We start from the raw sequence: 5,876 nt of genomic DNA, 5'->3' as shown, positions 1-5,876 counted from the left end.
GTGCATCCAGAAAAGGGTGATTAAAATGATCCAGAAAATGGAACACTTCTCCTACCAGGACAGGCTAAGAGAGCTGGGGCTGTTCAGCCTGAAGAAGAAAAGGCTGTGAGGTGACCTGATAGCAGCCTTTCAGTATCTAAAGAGGAGCTACAGGAAAGAAGAGAGTTGGCTCCTTAGCAAAGTCTGTGGTGATAGAACAAAGGAAAATGGTTTCAAGTTCAAAGAGGGTAGATTTAGGTTAGATACAAAGAAAAAGTCTTTTACAGTGAGGTTGATGAGGCACTGGAAGAGATTGCCAAGTGACACGGCTGATGCCCTGTCCCTGGAGACTTTCAGGCTGAGGCTGAAAAGGCCCTGTCCAACTTGATCTAGCTGTGGGTATCCCTGTTCACTGCAGAGCAGCTGGTCTAGATAGCTTTCGGAGGTCCCTTCCAATTCCAAAAATTCTATGATTCTATGAAGATTTACACATGGATAAAGGTCTTGCTAACAGCCTTTCTTGAGCCAGTGAGAAGGATCTGCCTCACCAAGTCCCACTCCATCTTACCAGTGGTGCAGCCATTCAGATTCAAGATTTCTCAAGCAGTGGTCTCCAGGGTGTCAGTACTGGAGCCAATCTTCTTTATTAGTGATTTGAATGATGAGATTGAGCACAACCCCGGGGACTTTGCAGATGGCAGATACAGGTCAGTGGTATGAGGCTCAGCAAGACCAAGTGCCAGGTCCTGAACATGAGTCACAGCAACCCCATGCAGAGCTACAGGCTTGGGGCAGAGTGGATGGCATGCGTGGTGGAGAAAGACCTGGGGGCATTATTAAACAGCCATCTGAACATGTACCATTAATGTGCCCAGATAGCCAAGTCAACTGATGGCATCCTGACTTGTGAAAGTATCATCAGCAGGACCAAGGATGTGATTGTTCCTCTGTACTTGGCAATGGTGAGGCTGCACCTGGAGTACCATGTTCAGTTATGGGAGTTTGGTACAAGAAAGATACTGAGGTGCAGGAGCATGTCCGTAGAAGGGCAATGAAGCTGGTGAAGGTTCTGCGGCACAGATCTCAGAGGGAGTGGCTGAGAGAACTGTGTTGTTTAGACTGGAGGAGGTTCGGTGGAGACCATATCACTCTCTACTATGACCAGAAGGGAGGTTGTAGCAAGGTGAGGGTTGGCCTCTTCTCCCAGGTAGCAGCAACACGATGAGAAGGAAGACACGTCTTCCACCAGGGCCACCACCTGTGTCTTTCACGGTCTGCCTCAGTACAGTCTTCCTTGGTCCAGTCCTCAGATGGTGCAGTCACATATGTGCAGGTGAATTTTTTCTCCGAGGACTCTGATGGATGCCGTGTACGAAAAGAAGGGATGCGGAACCAAGCGGAGCAGCCCGCAGCGTGAACCATTGTGACCCTGCAGTAAGGCGGACCAGGAGCTTCAGCAGCTGGTCCTGTCAGGGCTGCTGGCTACATGCCTGTGCTGGGCCCTGACTTCTGGAAGGCGACCTGGGGGGACATGGAGGAAATGGTGGAGCGGCGGACCAGCCTGTCGTGCCGTCGTTAACGGAAACGTTACCATAGGAACGCTCCACCGCTCAGCACGCCGTGCAGGTCCTAAGCGCGGGAGCCGACGGGAAGGCGTCAGGCTCGTCGGATACGACGTTCGGGGCCGGTCCGCGGTCCCTGTTCGATCCCTCCCCCCACGCTGATTCATCTTGAGCGTTCGATCTGCGTCCTTGGCAGTCGTCGTAGAGCCTTGCCCATGATCCTGCCGCGGAGGAGGTGCGTGTCGTGGCTACGCTCGGAGAAGTCCTGCGGGGAGCGTGTGTGGGCGTGCCGTGAGCTGCCCTGGGCTGACGGACTGCTGCAACCGGCGGAGGTGTGTCGCGTGCCGAGTAAGCCCGTGGCGGCAGTCGACCCGGGAGCTGGGAGTGAGAGTATCGCGGACCGTGAGTGAGGCGAGTGGGGAGGCGGGGCGCGTGTGGACGGGAGTGGAGGTGGGGGTAGGAGTGCAATTGGAGAAGTTCGCCGGGGCGGCGAGGGTGGGAGGATGGCGTGGCTTCAGGTAAAGGGATGGTGGCCGGTGAGTCGGTCAGGTGCTGAGGACAGGAGGTGTGGAGAGTTGGTTTGGGTGGGGTGTAGGATGCTGAGTGCCAGACAGTTTGCCTGACTGCGCCTGTGTTGTGGCTGTGCACAGGGTCAGCAGCACAGCGCCACCGAAGTGTGGAGACGCAGTGGGCGCGATATTGTTCGAGCGATTGATGCATGTGGAAGACGGGCGTGCGTGCGAGTACGTGAGAAGTGAGCAGTCCTGCTACAGAGAGAGTGGTGGCGGTGTACCGTGTGCTGGAGAGTGCGCCGAGTGGGGCGAGGCGTCTGTGCAGTGAGCAGCGCGGATACTGGTCACGTGCGTGAAAGGAGTTATGGTGGATGGCGGCAAGGAGTGAATAACTCGAGGGCAAGATTGCTCTGCGCGGGGGGTGAAATGAGTGAATAGTGTTCATCGTTAGACTGTTTATCAATATGAATATTTGAATAGAGAGATATAAGAAAAAGTGGTGTGTGGAATGTGGGACTATTGCTCAGGTACAGAGACCGATGGGGGACCCTCTCAATGCAATTACCATGGAAATGCTCATGGGGACTGGGCCTCTTCTCCCAGGTAGCAGCAACACGATAAGAAGGAACAGCCCTAAACTACACCAAAGGGTCAGTTGAACGCGGAAAATGTATTCTTTGAAAAGAACGGCGAAGGATCAAGAAATGCACTGGAACAGGCTGGGCCACACAGGGAGGTGCTGCTGAAAAGCACCATCCCAGTGGGTAGTGTCGAAAGAAATGGTGTATAGATGATGTGCGTTGCGGAGATGGTTCTGTTGGCGCGTTGGTGGAGTATGGCGGTGGCAGTTGGCGAAGTTGCGTGGCAGAGCACATAAATGTAGTGTGCAGAGGAAATGCCGTTAGGAAATGTGTTTGAGATGAAAATGGAAAATGGAAGGGAAGACAATCCGTCGGCAGATGGACGCTCACGCTAGCCATCGATCAGAGGTGAGCCCTAATAACAAGATGGAGGCCAGAGTGAAGTGTCGTGGCAGGGCACGGGGTGGACAGGCAGGAGGCAGAGTTGCCCCACCCAGGCTCCGTCTCACAAGTGTCACGGTTCCGGGTGGGTAGGGCAGCTCTTTGATGCCAACACAGTGACTCATTCTGAGTGTCCAGAGCGGTGGTCTCACCTCTGCGTTGCGGTCACGACCGGCGTTTAGCAAGGTTGTTGGAGCTCTCTGTTTATCCTTGTTACCCTTGTCCTTCTTTTACGGCCTTCATGTTTTTTGGTGCCGGAATCTCTTCTGTCACCTGTGAGAGCCAAAAACATTACGGAGGTAGGGAGATTGAGAGGGGGCAGACTAGTGGCTGAACTTGTGCTGGGGGTGAGTCAGGCAGGGTCTTGTGGACCCCTGTCAGGAGTGTAACTGTGCCATGTCCGCCGTGCCCACAGGTGGCAGAGGACGCTGCGGTGGAGGAAAGTTGGTGCAGAGAGCAGTAGCTGCACAGAGGCCAGGGGAAGTCCTCTGAGGGGTCAGCCTGAGTCCCAGACTTGCCCAGGAGTATGTCCATCCCCAGGCAGGCAGGGCCCAGCTCTGGGAGCAACTGAGCATGGCCCAGAACCTGGGTACAGTGCATCCTGCCAGATGAGCCCAGGGCATGGGCATCCACGATTCCTGCACTGGGCCGTGGTGGTGCATGTGGGCTAGGTGGGGCCGTTGTGGGCAGGGCAGAGCTGCGGGTCGATGAGGGGACAGGATGCCAGTCTGCGGTTAACAGATGTGGCAGGCCTACCTAAGCCTGGCAGGCCGTGGCATTGGACGATGCCTGGCCCCAGAGCATTCCCCAGAAAGCCCCCGAACCAGCGATGGCTCAGTCCCGCTCCCTGTTTTACAGGTGCTGAGAGTCAGGCAGCACCAAGCAGAGCAGCCCTCGCGTGAAACTATTGGCGCCCCTGCAGTAAGGCGGACCAGAGGCTGTCAGGGGCTGCCTGGCTCGCCAGCCTGGCCACAGCAACAGTAGCCGCTGCTAAAGGACAGCTTACACTCAAACGGACATCACAGGCCTGTGTGTAGCCTGACACTAAATGTATCAGATGCCAGAGACAGCAGTGCAGTGGCTACCGTCATCTTCAAAACTGGTGTCTCAGTTCAGGCACGATCCAAGAAAGCATCTCCATGCACAGTAGCAGAAAATGCCTGGAGATAAAGCTGTCATTCGTCCTGTGAGATGTGCGGAAGTCCATAGAAACTGCTGCAACGTTCTTGCCTAGCAAAACACGAGTGCCCCAGACTGCAGCACTCAGAAGAGAAGTACCCCCTCGATAGTCGTGACCGATTCAGAGCGTGCGTGCCAGGCACCAGGATCCCGCCCGATGTTCCCACCTAACTTCCATAAGCCGGGAGGCTTTTGTTCCTGTCGAGGAGGAGCGTGAGAAAACGGAGCTGCCCCCCCCCCCACATCCGGCCGCCAAAAAGCTGGAGTGTCCGTGGTTCCGCCTCCCTCGTAATCGTACCCGGCATCTCGATCAGCAGTCCTCGAGACATGAGTCCCGTGCTACATGATGTGGACTGCTCCGTCTGAGGACCGGGAACCTAAGGAAGATGTGTACTGAGGCAGGCCCCAAAAGACACAGGGTGCTGGCCGCTGGTGGAAGACGTGCCCGAGGGGACTCAAGAGGGTCTGGTAGCACCCAGTGCAGACTGCAGCGTAGGCCCCCCACCTTGCCTAGATTGTAACGATCGTAGGGGAAGATGTAACATAAAACAAGTTCAGCAAAGACCTTATTCAGACTGTTTGGTACACCTTAATCATGTTGTTGAAGCCCGTGTGTAGATCAGGCTTACTGCTCAGACAGCATGACGGGGGCAAGGACCTATTACTAGGTGTACTGTGTTTGCATCTCCAAAGTCTGTCGGTGGACACGTCAGTTTCCGTATGCATTTTCGCACCGCTTAATTCGACCACCTATGTTTAAGCACTGCGCCCTGTTACTTTCAATAAAGCTTTCATCCTTTATCACTGTTGTCTGGGAGAAGTTAGAACCAATTAGGAGATTACAAGAACTGTTAAAGGAACAGGAATGTCTTGCTTGTAAGTGAATGGCATATAAGATGTATGTTAAAAACAGTAAAGAGGACTATTCTGATACTACAAGAAAGTAAGGGAGCTCTCTAACTCGACTGAGCACCAACACATTCTGTAGAGCACAAGAGAACACCACCACATACAGCAGCTCATCGTCACAGCCCTGCAGTGACCCTGTCCATGGCTCCAAGAAATCATGCCACTTGCACCATGCCCAGGATGCGGCAGCCATACCAACTGACAAGAAGGTCCACACAGTCTGATGGGAGATGTGATGGATGCCCTAGACAACAAGTATCTCTGTCTCTAAGCCCATCCAAACTGCCTGTAAGGAGAGGAAGGGCCACTCTCAGCATTGCCCCTTCTCTTTAAAAAAAATTCTTTATTTTTCAAAATAAATAAGTTTATTTACTTATGCTGAAGAGCTTTGTCTATGGGAGCCTCCCTGGGGATCGAGGGGGGAGATGGGCTCAGGAGTACCAGGGAAGATATGCTGTCACATAGGAGGACACAGAGATTAGGATAAGCCAGTGCCAATTGGCTGGAGCTGCTTCTTCATAATGGCTATGCCTTGGGAGCAGCCTGGGGCTTTGTGACACATCTGGAGCCACAGCAGCGAGTCCTGCACCACCTCATAGCTGATGCAAGGGGACTTCAGGCTCCCACGGCACCAGGAACTGGCCATCAGCTCCTTCTACAGGCAGGCAGGCTTGAGGTAGCTCAGGGTAAGTCCTTTGGCTCACCTTGGCTTG

The sequence above is a fragment of the Coturnix japonica genome, chromosome Z (assembly GCF_001577835.2).
Source record: "Coturnix japonica isolate 7356 chromosome Z, Coturnix japonica 2.1, whole genome shotgun sequence".
In the NCBI taxonomy this organism is placed as follows: Eukaryota; Metazoa; Chordata; class Aves; order Galliformes; family Phasianidae; genus Coturnix; species Coturnix japonica.
The sequence above is the reverse complement of the archived record's forward strand: the minus strand, read 5'-3'. Positions refer to the sequence as shown.